The sequence below is a fragment of the Microtus oregoni genome, unplaced genomic scaffold (genome assembly GCF_018167655.1).
Source record: "Microtus oregoni isolate MIOR12 unplaced genomic scaffold, Mior012 000035F_ref0000213, whole genome shotgun sequence".
Lineage (NCBI taxonomy): Eukaryota > Metazoa > Chordata > Mammalia > Rodentia > Cricetidae > Microtus > Microtus oregoni.
Genome location: NW_024543094.1, coordinates 20349339 through 20364807, shown reverse-complemented (window position 1 = coordinate 20364807; position 15469 = coordinate 20349339). Strand labels below are relative to the sequence as shown.

The 15469-nt window shown below is 45.7% G+C and overlaps 1 protein-coding gene across 4 annotated transcripts in view; it reads left to right on the top strand.

Moving 5' to 3' along the window:
• Frmd4a (FERM domain containing 4A) overlaps positions 1-15469 on the top strand; it is a 582923-nt gene that overhangs the window by 377191 nt on the left and 190263 nt on the right. The gene's annotated exons all lie outside the window — the stretch shown is intronic.

Sequence of the window (15469 nt, the reverse complement as noted above, 5' to 3'; positions counted from 1 at the left end):
CGCGCGCGCGCGTTCCTTTGGCATCACAACCCACACTCTGAATTTCCCATGGAGAAAGGAAAGGAGGTTTCTATAATAGATTGGGGGGGGGGGGGCTAAGCCTTTTTTTTTCTTTCTGGATGTGACAGGGTTGTCTGGTCCTTTGGAGAAAGTGGCAGGAGGCCGGGTAACCTCAGCTGCTGAAGCCTGATGAGATGAACTGGCCTTTCCTTCCCAGATGGCTGCAGAGATTAATGCAGAGAAAATGGGAGCCTAGGAGGGGAGGACAGGAAGGAACCCCCGTTAGTACCTGCTTCTTTAAAAATAGCTAAATACAGAGCGTTTGTACTGCAGGCAGCTGCCCAGATGTTGGTGCACATTGGATTTAGAAAGGTCTCCCCAGCGCGCTGCTCTTTGAGACGTGTGGGGGCTGCCTGTGTGTAACCAGCAACGCGCTGTCTTTCTCTGGTCCCTTGCTTGTTAGCAGAGTAACAGCTCAGTCAATTCAGACAAATTTTGCTGAATTTCCAAGGGACGGCTGTTCTAATAATAGCTGTAACCGTGGCTCCTTAATAGACATCCTCATTTTGAACGATGCAGCCGTGCCAGCTCTCTGGGAAGCGCAGCTTGCTGGGAGCTGAGATCCAATGCTGGGAAAGAACTCCCTGACCCCACCATGAATGGACCAGGCGCTGCCTCCCCTATGAATGGAACATCCCAACAGAGGCTGCCACTGCTGCTCCTGGCTCATTTCAGTTGGATTCCTCCCCGAATCTGATGAGAGAGATGCTCAGGAAACCTAGACAAGCACATTTCTAAATATAGGATGGTCCCTATTCAATTTTGGATTGATGGGTGCACTTAACTGCAGGATGGTTGGGCTGCCTCTACCCCCACCTCGGCACCGGTTAAGCTAACTCATCTTTTCCCAAACGTTTTTTGATGGATGTGTGGGAAAGCACCGGTCAGAAAACCCAGGACAAACTGCTGAGTTCATGCAAGGCAGCCACCACTGACTCTGAGGAAAGTACCTTTGGAGCTGGCTACAAACCTGTGCCCTTTAGACTTCGTGAACTAGGATATGCATACCGGCATAAAGCATGCAACAGCATACAGGGGCCCAGACTTGTGTGCAAGGGAACACATCTCATTGTTTCGTTTCTGGTCTTTAAATGGCATCAAGCTCATTCATAAGCTCTGGGTCCCTGAAAATCAGAGCCTCAGATCAGCAGAAATCTGGTTTTAATTCTCTTAAGTGTTCCTTGTCTCTTACAAACTCGAGGATCAGGATGTGGGCCAACTTGTACATAGTCTTCTGCCGGCTGCGTGATCCGTTCTGATGCCTGTGAAGTTTCTTCGGAGCACAACAGGAATGATCACCCTCTTGTAATTAGACTAGACTGAATCTAATTCCTAGAAGTCACAGAGCTTCCATGTACTTTAATTGGCTGTCATATTTGGAGATGGTTTGAATTCAACAGTGTATGGGTGTCTGTAGCCGAGGACTATAAAGTTGCCTCTAGAGCAGTGGCAAAGAAGTGAAGTCTGTTGTGAGAAGTTGTGTGTGTGTGTGTGTGTGTGTGTGTGTGTAGGTGATCTTTTATTTACTTATTTTTAAGTTCAGTTCTTGTACTAAAGGGGAATGGTGTTAGTAGACATGAGGATCTGCAAGATTCACCCCCCCCCCTTTTGTGTTAACCAACTACGAGCTGCCACTGATGTTACTGTATTCTTGTTAGTATTTGTCTTGAACTAATTTGATTAATAAGATTTCTTTTTATGGCCCTGGGCCTCTTTGTAATTTTAGACATTGTTGACAAGTCCCCTGGTAGCCCAGCAGGTGGCTAGTGCCATTAGTATAATTTTGCCATTGGGGAAACTGAGTCCCCTTGAGGTTCAGTAAGTTTCTGGTTTCTTAATCCATGAGATTTATATGCCAGCTGTGTATAGTAGTGATTTAATTGTTTCAGCAAAGTTAGAGCCCAAGGCCAAAGAAAAGATAAGAGAGGAGGCTTTGTCTGGGTCCTGGAGCTTGGGGAAAGGCTTTCTAGAATAGTAGGTAGGTAAATGTCAGGGAAAGTCTCTTGAGTCAGTCTTGGCTTGTGGGTGAAAGCGTTGTCATTGTTTTGTGATGGGAAAGAGAAGAACAGGAAATTTCAAGAAATCTGAGGGCCTTGGCCGGGTGGCTTTTGTCTTTAAGTAGCTGTGGGCTGGAGGTGAGACCTCCCCAAAGACCATGACTAACTTTGCTTCCTAAATACCGAACTTGTGCCCACATTGTTTATGCTGAGGGACATCTTTTCCCGGGGATCCTGAAAGCCATATTCTCCTCATTTCCAAGTGGCTTCAGTCCCTTTCTGCAGTTAAGCTAATGCACACAGGGTGACGGAGACCAGAAATTTCTACTTCAGACATTACACCTTTGCTCTTAGATTGGTTTTGCTTTGCTTTGCCCTTTACAAATAAAGGAACAGTACAACTTCAGGAGAAAATTCTAGTTCTGTAAGTGGGACTGAGAAATAGGCCTCCTAACAGTTAGCTAGTTTAGGAAGTTCTCTTAAAACATGCTATACACAGCATCAAAACGTCAAAGTCTGGGTTCATCACCAACTTTTAAAGTGTCTCTGTCTCTCTGTCCATCTGTCTGCTTGTCTGTCTCTCTTCTTTCTTTGTTCCCTCCGTCCTCCTCTCCTTCCTTCCCTCCTACTCCATCCCTTCTCTCCTTTTAATATCAGGGATTAAATCCAGGGCCTCTTGCATGCTAGACAACACCACAGAGTCCTAGGGATCCTGGGGAAAGTAGCTCCTAAAATCCAGCCCATTTCTGCTTTTTCTTTCAAAGTAAGGTTTCACCAAGTTACCCGAGTTACTTTGAACTCAGTCTGTTTAAGGCAAACAGGCCTTGAACTAGTGATCCTGCTGCCTCAAATGCCAGAATAGCTGGGATTGTAGGCCTTCACTGCTAGTCTGGATAATCCTTTTCTTTTCTCATTCTTCTTTCCTTTCTTTCTTTGTTTCTTCCCTTCTTCTTCTTGTTATGATCAGATTATTACTCAAACATGTGCTAGAAACTCTCACCTTGGGTTTCCTTGGGAACTCTCCCAGAATCTCAATTGGAGATGATTTCTGATGATAGATGATAGAAAGACAGAAGATGATGCTCTCCCAGCACCTGTCCACCCTATATCTCAGAAGTTCTGTTCTACTTGTAGTAAAGGAAAAAGAGGAACTAGCTTTCCTAACTTGCCAGGCTCATAGATAACTCGGGCCTACATTGCCTGGGACATCCTGGGATTCAATTCATCCATCTCTCTCCCTTGCCCATGGCTGATTCTATGCTGTGTACTGTTCTCAGAAGATACAGCTCTGTAAGGGGAGGCCTGCAGCAAGAAAGCAAGAGGAGGAATCAATTGTAAAGCACTCTAGAAACTTCTCTACTCTGGGTGACATCATAGAGTCCTAGAGAACCTGAAGAAAGTGGCTATTAAAATCCCAGCTTGCTGAGGAAGGAAGAGATTGAGTGGTTTTTGTTCTGTTTGTTTTGTTTTATTTGTTTTTCGAGACAGAGTTTCTCTGTAGCTTTGGAGCCTGTCCTGGAACTAGCTCTTGGAGACCAGGCTGGCCTCGAACTCACAGAGATCCACCTGCCTCTGCCTCCCAAGTGCTGGGATTAAAAGCATGCAGAACCACTGCCCGGTTTATTTGAGTGTTTTTCTCTCTACCGTTCATTATAACCACAGTTAGAATTAAGCACATTGAGAATATTGTCCATTTCTGTCTTGGTTTACTTTAAGAGCCTATATGGTTTCTCTGGGAGCTGTAGGCTGCAGCGTCACTATTGCCCAGAAAGGACAGGTGGCTCCATTGCTCTCTTGAACAAGAAGTTTTCTTAATCAGCATAAATCAGATTGTCCAAACTCCTTTGAGTTCCTTAATTCATCCACTGCCACCCCTTTCTCTGTCCCCAGGCTCAGTGTGCCTGTCTTTGACAAGGACTAATTCAGATGTGCCCTGATCTTGAAGGAAGCCAGCTCCACTCCCAGAAGGATTGTTCTAGAACTACTGATAATAAGGCCTCTTTTACAGAAAATAAGCCGAGCTGTTCGTTAGCTGTTTATCAAAGGACATGATTTTGGGTGCCCATGTCTGTCTTTTTAATTCTTAACGGCATTGATAGGAACTTGTATCCCACTCTCCAAAGAAATGTTTAACTTGAAGATGGAAATTTCTGCTTAAAAATACAAGCCACAGTTGATAAAAAGTCATAGGGGAATGTGGGGGACCTGTTTCAGTCAGTGGCCTTATCAGCACCAAATAATCAAATAAAAAAGATGAGCTAGTGGTCACAGTTCGAATTGAGTGAGGAAGCTTCCCCATGGGAGCTCTGATTGTGCCTCAGAGATGTCTGGCACAGGAGCTACCTGTAAGGAAGTGCCATTTCCCCCCTAGGTAGTATTTTCTGGATTTTTGCTGAACATAGTACCCCAGGTAGATGTTCATGATGCAGCAGGAATGGAAATTTGTTGGCCATGGTTGAGAGCGCTGGCAGGTTTACACTCTATGCTTTGGGTTTCACTCTGAACACAACTGCATGCTGCTTGTTTTGGTTCCTATGCTTTAATATGTATTTGCCGATGCATGGCTCTAGCATACGCTGTCTGTGTAGGCCAGAAGACATCCGCAGGTCCTCCTCGCTGTCATTCACTTTCTTTTTGATACAAGATATTTCAGTGCTCTGGAACTTACTAAGCAGACTAAGTTAGGGCTGATTAGTGAGCCTCAGAACTCAGTGTTTCTGTCTTCCCAGCCCTGGGAACTATACGTGCATGCCTTCTTGCATTTGGATTTTGAAACATAGGATGTGGGGATTAAACTCAGGTCTGTTACCAAACAGGGATAACCCCTCCTGCATACTTTTTGTTCATGTAACATTGGGTCCATGTGACCCACTGCTGCTGATGTTCCTTGTTAAATAAGCAGAGCACGAAACTATGATTTGTAGAGGGCTCCATTTGAGATAAACCATCCAGTGGGTGAAGTAAAATATAGCTTGTCAGGCCATCCTGGGTGTAATCTCCTCTTCGTCTACTCTGTGGGATGGACCTTCTTTCTCAATTCGTAATATATCACCCATCTCAGATCCAGGGAGTCATTAATATGAGGCAAGATGCTAAGCCTTCAAACAATATGTTTTTGTTTGGGGAACAGGGTCTCATTCTGTAGTCCAGATTGGCTTGACTTGCCTGGAGTGACCTCAAACTTGTAATGCACTGCCTGCCACAGCTTCCTAAGCGCTAAGGTTTCAGGCATGGGCCACTGCACGTTTTTGTTTGTTTTGTTGTTTTGTTTTTATGTTTCAATCAACGTCTCCCCTCCCTCCTCTCTTCTCAGTTCCTCATCCACCCCATCCTCTCCACTCCTCCCCCACTGTTCTCTTCAGACACAGGCAGGCCTCCCATGCATATTGTGTCTTGTGCACTTTTTCGAACACTATTTCCCCCTTTGAATCAGGTAGTTTCCCCCTGTAACCTCCTGTTACTCCACCATTTCCTCCAGAATTTGTCTGTTCTTTGATGCCCTTGCCTCTCTTCGTCCTTTCTGAATGAGACATGCATGAAAAAATGGTGTGTAATGGGGAGTTGGATTGATGTCGTCTGGTGGCACATGGGAATAAGAGTGGGAGCATCTCCGGGCTGTGCCATTCATAACCATAAAATGCACAATTACACTCCCTCCCCCCACATGCCTGTAAAGTGACGAACCCAAACTGGGGACCCAAATAGTGCAGAGCCATCTGGATCTGTGTGACACACCTACAAATTGCTGGGGAATATGGGCCTGCCTTGTCCACTTCCTGGCTCCCTCTGACGACCCCCAGTAAATATCCAATATTTATTTCTGTGTTGCTCAGAGAGAGAAAGCAGAAAGGGGGGAGGTGGCGAGGACACGAAGCAGACTCCAAGCTGAGCACAATGTGAGGCAGTGTTCCCCTTCTCAATCCCCTTTTATTGGGTCTGTTGAGTGTTTGGTAACAGAAGAACTATAGAGTGACCAGTGGCACAGATGTAGCCTGCAAGGCTTGGCAAGAGGGAGGAGACATGTGCAGAAGGTGGCAGAAGTGAGAGCTCAGGGTGGGGGGCGGGGGCGCTGCTGGGTGCACCCAGGGCTCAGTGCACTCTGCGAAGAGGCTCTGCACATGATATGGAGAATTATTAAACATTCTCTCAAGGGGGCATTTTAGCCATGAAACAAGTATAGAGATCATTTTTACCCGTGAGAAGAATTTCACAGCTGTCCAGGGGCCTCCCTAGGGTCTCGTCCGCTGCACCAAGGCATCCCTGCCTTGTGACAGGTATCTACATGACACCACATGGTGTCACAAACAGGCCGTGCGCTGTGACATCCTCTTCTCTGGGTTCGGCTATCCAGCCACTCTTCCACCTTTTAGCAGTGAGACCCGTGATGAGTTACTCACTCAATCTCTCTGAGCTTCAGTAAGCGAAGTCATTCAGAGAATCACGTGAGCTAATGTCCTTGAGGCACCAAAGATGCAAAAGGAATGCAAGACTTCTAGAGCAAGAAATGTAGGGGCTGGTGAGATGGGTCAGCGGGTAGAGGTGCTTGCCACCAATCCCGATAGCTGAGTTCCATTCCTGGGACTCCAACTGACACGAGAACAATAACTCCCACGGGTCTGCTGACCCTCACGTGTGTGCTGTGGCAGAGTGTGTGCCCTTCCCCGCATGCTTAAAACAAATAGATAAAGAAAGAAAGAAAGAAAGAAAGAAAGCATTCAATTTTTAAATAAAATATTTTGTCTATGATCTACCTTCTTGACCTTGGAAGGCTCAAAAACACTAACTTTGGGGAAACTTGGAACACATTGGGGTCAAAGAAGAAATATAGACAGAAACAAGTCATCCATTTTCTCTTACGGTGCTGAAATGTCACAGAAAGTAGTGCAGTAAGAACAAGCATTAGCTGAGATATTTGTAACGTCGCCCCCACCTTCCAGAAAGAACCCCTACAGGAAGACACAAGCCCCTAGCCATCAATGTTACTGGGAACAGGGAAAGGTTTATAAAGAGAGGTAGTTAGTGGGACCCAGTGATGTGGTGGGGCATGAGGGTGAATAACCAGGAGACAATGAGGGAGCCTGAGGCGGTGTCTGGGTCTCAGTGCATTAGGGAGCATTACGATGAAGGAGAAAGGGAGAGAAGAATGACTGGGACTTTGGGTTAGCACGTTGATGCTCCTCACCTTTATAAAATTCTTCAGTTCTCAAAAATGGTCAGAAAGCTCACAGACCTTTTATCTTGGAAAAAATGTAGCGTAAAATTGAAAATGCTGAAGATTGTATCAGCTAGTAGTGTTGCCTATTACGTAGCATCAAAAGGGAAAACTCCAATTACAGACCTGCACGATGAATCAGTGGGTGAGGGCGCTTGCAGCCAAGACTGAAGGACTGAGTTTGATCCACTGAGCCCAGATGTTGTAAAGGACAAGATCAAACTCTGATCTCCACATTTGTGATTGGCACATGTGCACCCACACTCGAAACAAATAGATAAGCAAAATAGTTCGACATTTAATAAGTAAACAGTTAATGTATCGACTTAATAGAAAAAAACCACCTTACAGCCTGAGAACCCTGGATGCTTTTTGGAGCCCCAACCCCCGAATTGCCAAAAGCACTCAATCACACTGAAGATCCTAGGATAGTATCTCTGCAGTGAAAGAATTCAGTGTGCCAATTTACCTAATATTTAACAAGGTCATCTGCACACTTAGCCTTCTGGGTAAAGGTAAAGTAAAATGAGTCAGAGTGAGCAGTGCCCCGCTTTCTGGTGACCAGTTAGCTAGATGCATACAGACAGCAGGCTGAATGTGCTAAATACTGCACAAATTGGAAGTATTTATAGAACATTCTATCTGCTGGCTTCCGAGACTAGGCTATATTTGAGGGACAACTTATGGCTATCTTTTAGCGTTGACAGGGTGAAACATGTCTGTTATTTCATGGAGAAATTAAAAGCTGGTATTTATGTGTAGTTCTTTCCTTTCTTTATTGTGGAAAATACGGTTTTTGTAGTAGACAACAATTTGGTTTGTCTCTCTTCCTGTTCCCAAGGCTGTAGCTTAGTCAATAGAGATCCCAAACTATTTTAATGCCGAGTTCTACAACTCCCAGCTTGGAAAGATGGCCAGATATTCAGAGAATAATACCCCAAACACAGTGCTTTGTTTCTCATGTAGCTGGAGTCTTTTCTTCCTGCCAATAGAAGTGACCACACTCCAAGAGGAGGAGCAAAATCTCGGCTGGAAAATTCTGAGTTGTAGGTTTTAGGCTGTGATGGCTTTGGGTTTTATATTTAATCATAGGGAGAAAATGGCTACATGTGAGCTGCTCATTTGTAGGAAAAGTAGGATGGGTGTGCCAAAGGCACTGTGATCTGCAGGGATAGCTGGGCGGTGAAGACGCCACCAGCCAGGCCTTCTCGGCTGATCCTCATACATGGGGTCATTGTCTGTCGTGCCAAGCTTTCTCCTGGCTGCTTCTGGGTGTTGCAGCTTGTCAATTTCCCCCATGTTCTCTTCCCCCACCACCCTTGGATGGTGAGCCAGAGTTCAACAGATCTCAGCTGCTGTTCTCTTTGTTACTGGAGCCCCACCTGTGGTTTTCTGATTACTCCTCTTCCTCTTCCTCCTGAGGCTTTCAAATCATTGTCCTGTGATGGCTGACTCACCGGTCTGCCTCTCCACTTCCTCCTGGTTGCAGGGTCTGGACTCAGCTGCTCTCCACTGAGCCTCTGACATTTATTGTTCCCAACACCCTGGTCCACTATTGGTCAGCCCAATCTCTTCAAACAAGGTGTCTGCTCCCCCAGTCTTGTCCCAGGACCCCCTCTCTCCTGAGGCATTATAAAACCGTCACCGTCTGTCTAGTCACCATTTCCCATTCCAGTCCTCTCTCTCTCTCTCTCTCTCTCTCTCTCTCTCTCTCTTTCTCTTTGCTCCTTGACCCCCCTTCCCATCTGCAGTCCCTGTTGACCCAGCCCCTTAGCACAGAACAAAGGCCCTTCACACAGTCTAGCAGCTTCTTATTTCTTAAACTTCCTTCCTCCCATTGTCTTACACACACACACACACACACACACACACACACACACACACAACCTTGCTTCTGACCTTGTACCTAACCCTGTGCCTGAAACATACCTCTCACTCTTTGGCTGGAGCTTCCCATAGTACCTCTTCCTGGTCCTCTAAGTCACAGCTTCTTTTGTATGGACAGGTGTGGTGTATATGTGTGTGTGTATGTGTGTATGGGTACATGCACACATGCACATGTAAACACGTGTGTGTGAAGACCAGAGTGTCACTCTCACAAGCCATCCATCTTATTTTCTGAGATAGGATCTACACCAGACCTTTTGGCTTATCCCTGCCAGCCAGAAAGCGCAGGGACTCTCCTCTTTCCATCCCTTCTCCCCAGCCCTGGAATTGAAAGCCTATACTACTATGCTTAGCTTTTTACTGGAGTGCTGTGGCTCGAACTCAGGTCTCCATGCTTGTATGCCACAGGCTTTAGCTACTGTGCTGTCTCCTCAGCCCCCACAGTTTCCCCCACAATTTCTTGAATTTATGTGTCAATATAGTGTTGCATAAATTCTGACGACAATGATAAGAGGTTTCAGAACGCTGTACAACCAAAGATGAAATGGGAACCGAATGCCTGGTGAGGAGGTGTTTGTGGCAGTGCCCATCATGTTCCATCGTCCAGTTTCCCACAGCTTTGGCCCCATACCCACAGGAGCACTCTGAACCGCGTGTACCGTCCCACTTGCACACTACCAACCAAGGCTGCAGGACACCTTATCTCAGCTGCAAGACTGTTACAGGAATAGGGGGTGGGGATAAGGAGTGTCCAACAGCTTCTGAAATGACCCTAAACATGCCCTCTGATATTTACATGAAGAGATATTCTCCGCATTGACAGTTGTAAGTTCAAAATATCTACCAACTCTAGAAACGTCAAGGATGCTTTGTCCCTACAGCATCAAATAGTCAGGATTAACTGTTTCCATATGGATTTAACTACTATATGAAAATAAACAAGCACATCTCTCTCATTAGTATGCAAATGCTGTTATCTGTGATAAATGGTAAAATTATACGTATACCACAGAGTTATTTAAAAATAAATTTTAAATTTAATATCAGTAAATGTTTTGTGTATGTTTGTGTATGTGCACGCATGTGCGTGCGAATGTCCAGGACCATGTAAAATCCTCGCGGGCAAAAAATGAGCCGTGAGTGGAAAGTGTTTAAGATGCCCTGCTCTAAGCAGTTGGGTCCCCTCCCTTTCTCTACTACAACATTGCCCTGGAACGTGGTGCTCCAGCAGAATCTAAGTTTCAATGGCCAGGTTGCCTGTGACATCCACCTATGGCTTTTGCTTTTCTACATCTTAATTTGTTTTGTTGGCAGAGGGTGGTACCTATATGCCGCTGCCTGCACTTCAGTGAGGGTCAGCTTGCCTGAGTCTGTCCTCTCCTTCCACCACGTGGGTTCTGAGGACCCAATTCAGGCTGGCAAGTGCCTTCACCCTCTGAGCCATCTTGCCAGTGCCTCGCCATGGGTTTTTAAGGCAGGAATTGTATCTGTCTTTTGTTGATTCTTCAGCACCCACTGCTATTCTTGGCATTTGCTAAGTGCTCGAGGGTAAATAAGACCTCACGATAGGAATTCCCATTTCTTTACTTGTTTGTTTTAAATCTTCATTTACTTTTTCCTCCCCAGGCGTGGTGTCTGACCTGACAGTCAGCTCCCCTCCCTACCACACATCACACCCTTCTCCTCATGCCGCTCTGTCAGAGGGCTCTGCATTGGGTTGCTGTGGTAGCTGTAACTCTTTCAGTGAAAGGAGTAGCCTGGTACTCGTAGAAAAATGTCAGAAAGCCGCTGAGCCCCACAAAGGCATGCACACTTGGATTCAGCCAGCCATCCAATATAGACCTGGTATCACTTCAGTAGGGTGTTGAGAAGAACATATTTACCCTGGGGGAGCTTGTGACCAAAGAGAAGGAAGAAACAGACAGTAGACATAATAAATGAACAAGTTCTATAGAATGCTGTGGGTAGCTAGTGCCAGAGATATGGATAAAGATATTGAGATGTGACTAGAGTATCCTTTTTTATCTTATATGTGTAGTGTACACATGTGGATATGCACAGTTTGGCAGGGGTGAGCTGTATTGTAAATGAAGACTGCATGTTCATTTCCCAGCCACCCAGAGCCGAATATCACACAGAAACTATAGTAATTTCAACACTGTTTCACCAATAGTTTATGCATATTTCTAGCTAGTTCTTACATCTTCAATTAACCCATCTCTATTAATCGTGAATCACCACAAGTCTGTGGCCTAGTAGTGAGATTCCAGTATCTGTCTCATTCGGCAGCTACATGGCATCTCCCTGACTCCACCTACTCTCTCTATAGATCTCTTCCAGCCTGTCTATATTCTGCCCTGCCATAGGTCAAAGTAGCTTCTTTATTAACCAGTGGTAATATAACATATTCATAGCATACAGAGGGGAATCCCACATCACTGTACACTGTACATGTATGCATGTTTCTGTGGAAGTCTGAGGTCAACATCAGATCAACATGTGTAATCTGTCTTCCAAATCTTTACATTGCAATTAACAAAAGGATTGGGGCTGGGAGGTGGTAGAGCTCTGGGTTTAATGGGAGCAGAAGTGTGACCTCAGGGAGCTGCAGGGGTCTGAGTGTGGCAGGGGAGAGCAAATGAAGGACAGTGGAAGTCACACGGGCGTGGAAAGCTCCTGCAGTAGAAGACAGTGCAGAGCTAGGGAACCCCTTGTCCCACAGGGGTGGGAGGCTGCACAGGGATGGTTTGCATATTCCTAGGCTGAGACTGCAGTGGAAGACCAGAAGTGAGCGATCATGCAGCCGGACGGCTATTACAAAAACCCAGGTGACTGATAGATTGGCCAGTAATGCCCAGGTCCTGGGTGACATCCTGACTGGGAGAAACAAGTGAGTCCAAGACTTGGGAGCTAAAGAACAGAAAACAGATGTGGAAGATGGAGTTGTTACCTGTGAGGAAAAGCATGGTTTAGGGAGGCCCTAGACCCAGGTTTCCACTTGGAACCTGCAAAGCTAATGCCACTTAACATGCTGAGGGAGTGGTTTTATGTGTTTCTATGATGCCTGGGTCAAGGGACGACCCAGTGAGACATGCTAAGCTGGGATTTATCCATGTTTAGATAATGTTAAAGCATGGTAGTGATCACACACACACACACACACACACACACACACGCAAAATCACCACCCAGCATTTGGGAAATGGAGGGAGGCAGGGGCTCGTGAGTTCAGCCTGGGCTACATTAAAGAGTTATAAGCCATTCTGGGCTACATAGCAAAGTATTATCTAAAGAAGGGGGTTCGCACTAGTTAGCCTAACAGCTCAGTTCTCCTGAATATGACAATGTTTGGGAGGAAAGTATATTGTTTGAAAAACAAGTTAATTTTCCAAAGGGCATGGCACCCTGTTGAAATGTGCTATTGTGTAAATTAAACCCACCTTTCTGCAGGTCTCTTTTTGATATGCAGAAGAGCTGTCTCTAACTCTCAAGTCTTCTGGATTTGTTGACATATCATGGATTTATATACTGTGTAAATTTAAAGTATACTGTTGGAGGTTAGGCACATACGGTTTTTCTTTTCAGACCAGGTGTCACTGTGTAGTGCAGGTTGCACTTGAACTCACTATGGTATGTTTTGGCATGTGCCCATGAAACTATTATCACCACCAAGAACTGCAGCTCCGGGACCACTGAGATCGCTCAGTGGGTAAAGGTGCTTGCTGCCAAGCCTGACAAAGCTAAGTTAGATCCCTGGGAGAAAACTGACTCACACCAGAAGTTCTCCGACATCCCCAAATGCACCATGGCAGATGCATGTATAAGACACACACACACAGAGAAAACCTTAGCTTCATACTTCTAATCAGCTTTAATTTTCCTCTTTTTATTCATTGTTTTTTATTAGCATACAAACTAATGGGTTTCCCTCTGGCATCTTGATACATATGTATTATTGTGCCATTGATATTATATCCATCCATCCATTACCTTCTCTTGTCTCCTCTCCCCCTTCCTGCTGTCCCTTTAACCAGTCATCTTAGCTGAGGATCTTTTGTGTTTTAAGCTCCATGAAAGGCACAAGGAAATATGTAAGACTGGTTACTATCCTGCCACCTATGTTTGCCCTGGCTGAAAATTCCAGCCCTCCTGATATCACTGTCAAATTCCAGCCTCTCGTCCAGGGCTTTTTCACAGTGTGTTTGGGTATCTATCCAATGGCTCTGAGTGATATACATGGTAAACTAATTAAAGTCAAAAGGCAGCAAAGAAACCCTGTCATGTTTTAAAGAGCTCTGATCTGGGGGAAAACTCTATCTCTTGTGTCTCCTTGCACAGAAAGGGTCCAAACTCTCGGGCTGTTTTTCTGCATGTCCTCAACATCATAATTACCTCCTGCGGAGAGCTTTGAAAAACCATTCAGTGTCCAATTAGAATTTTTGATTTGAATAACAGATACAATGTAATATCTTTATTTCTGTAGCTGCACCCTGATGCTATGTGCCCTGCATAGTTTTAGCATGTTTGGTGTGGCGATTGCTGTTGAAGGCCCTGAATTAATTCCAGTAATATCAGGTCCACTTGGAGCCAGTGGACCTTGAAGTGAGAACTAATGGATCCCTTTCCTCTCCCCTTTCCATTTCTCTCTCTCTCTCTCTCTCTCTCTCTCTCTCTCTCTCTCTCTCTCATCACTCCCACTGCTAAATGATGGTCACTGACCGTGGGGCATCTCTGCAACTTTCTTCTCCTTCGAGCTGTTGAGACTCAATCAGAAGCCCAGAAACAGGTCTAGTGTAGGGTGCTACACAGGGCAGGCGGCCAGTGTGGAAACCTCCCTGAAGATGAATGGAGGGGGCAATCTGCCAACACAGCTCAGTGAAAGCAAGAAGCCCCTGCCAATGGCTTTCTGGTGGAATCTGTTCCAAAGAACTCAGTTATGTAAACACCCAGGCAGCAGGCCCCAGTCCAGATGGACTGCCCCATACAGATGTCAGAGTAGCTGTTAAAACTTCTCTTGATGTAAGCACCGTGCCTTCCCAAACGCTCCTTGGACTTTTTACTGATGTCTGGGGGCTGACTTTCTAACTTCTGGAGCTGGAGCCCTGGGACCACCCTACAGGAGGGGTACTTTGGGGTTCTGGAACACTGAAAACGTAATCCTGTCAAGTGTTACTGAGGCTACCCATGAGGGTAGCATGCTTCATGCCATGTACAGTAGGATTTGGCACCCAAGTTCTCAGGGCCCCTGCATCAAGCCTCCTGAGATATATGGCTGTAGTGCCATATGCTTCCAGAGTGGGTTCTGCCAAAGCAGGTGGCCTGGTGACTCATGGCAAATCTTTGGTATTTTTCCTGTGTGCTTTAAGAGCCACTAAGGCCCCAAGTAAAATTTACAGAGCGTACAGAGAGTCCAGAGTACTATTACCTGCCCCACACATTGAGGTGGGCAATGAAGGATATACTATATAAAGAAAACCATTCTTAAAACCTTGCCCACAAATGGCAGTCAGTACTGATTCTGGTTGATGTTCAGTGTTAGGTTCTTCCTCATTGGTGTCATGGGATACCTGGCATGGACAACTGAAGGGACTGTCACCTAGGAGATACAGTACGTCATGGCAGATGGAGGTACATCCATGGCACAGATGGCTTGTTCTTCTTAGTATGTGTAGTGAGAGTTCATTTGTATTTTAATAAATAAATCTTGCCTGAAGTTCAGAGAGTGAGACAGCTGCACTGATCAGCCTTAAAGACCAGGCAGTGGTGACACACACCTTTAATCCCAGTAGCCACACTAGTTTGCCATGGAAACCATGTGGTAATGGTGCACGCATTTAATCCCAGCACTAGAGAGGACTATAAAATGGGAGGAGACATCTCTCACACACAGTTTCATTCTGAGATCGCTGGAAGCAGGATCACCATTTTGGATTGAGGTAGAGGTAAGAGCCAGTAGCTGACTGTTTTGCTTCTCTAATCTTCAGGTTGAATCCCAATGTCTGTCTCTGGGTTTTTATTAATCGTGCTCCAAGTGTGGACCAGGAAACAGAAGTAGGAAAGCTATAGCCACTTCACCTTCCCCTCCTCCTGCATACACGTCAGTGGCTTGCTTCCTCTAGCTAGGTCCTGCTTCCTAAAGGCTCCGCAATCCCCCCAAATGAGCACCATGAGCTGGGATCAATTAGTCCAAGACAGAAGCTTGTGAGAGGTGTTTTCATTGCAGACGTTAATGTGAAATCATGTGGGCATAGGGACTACAGAGAATATACATGTTCCCAAGCCTGAGTTCAGGGACGTTTCCTCAGAAAAGAGA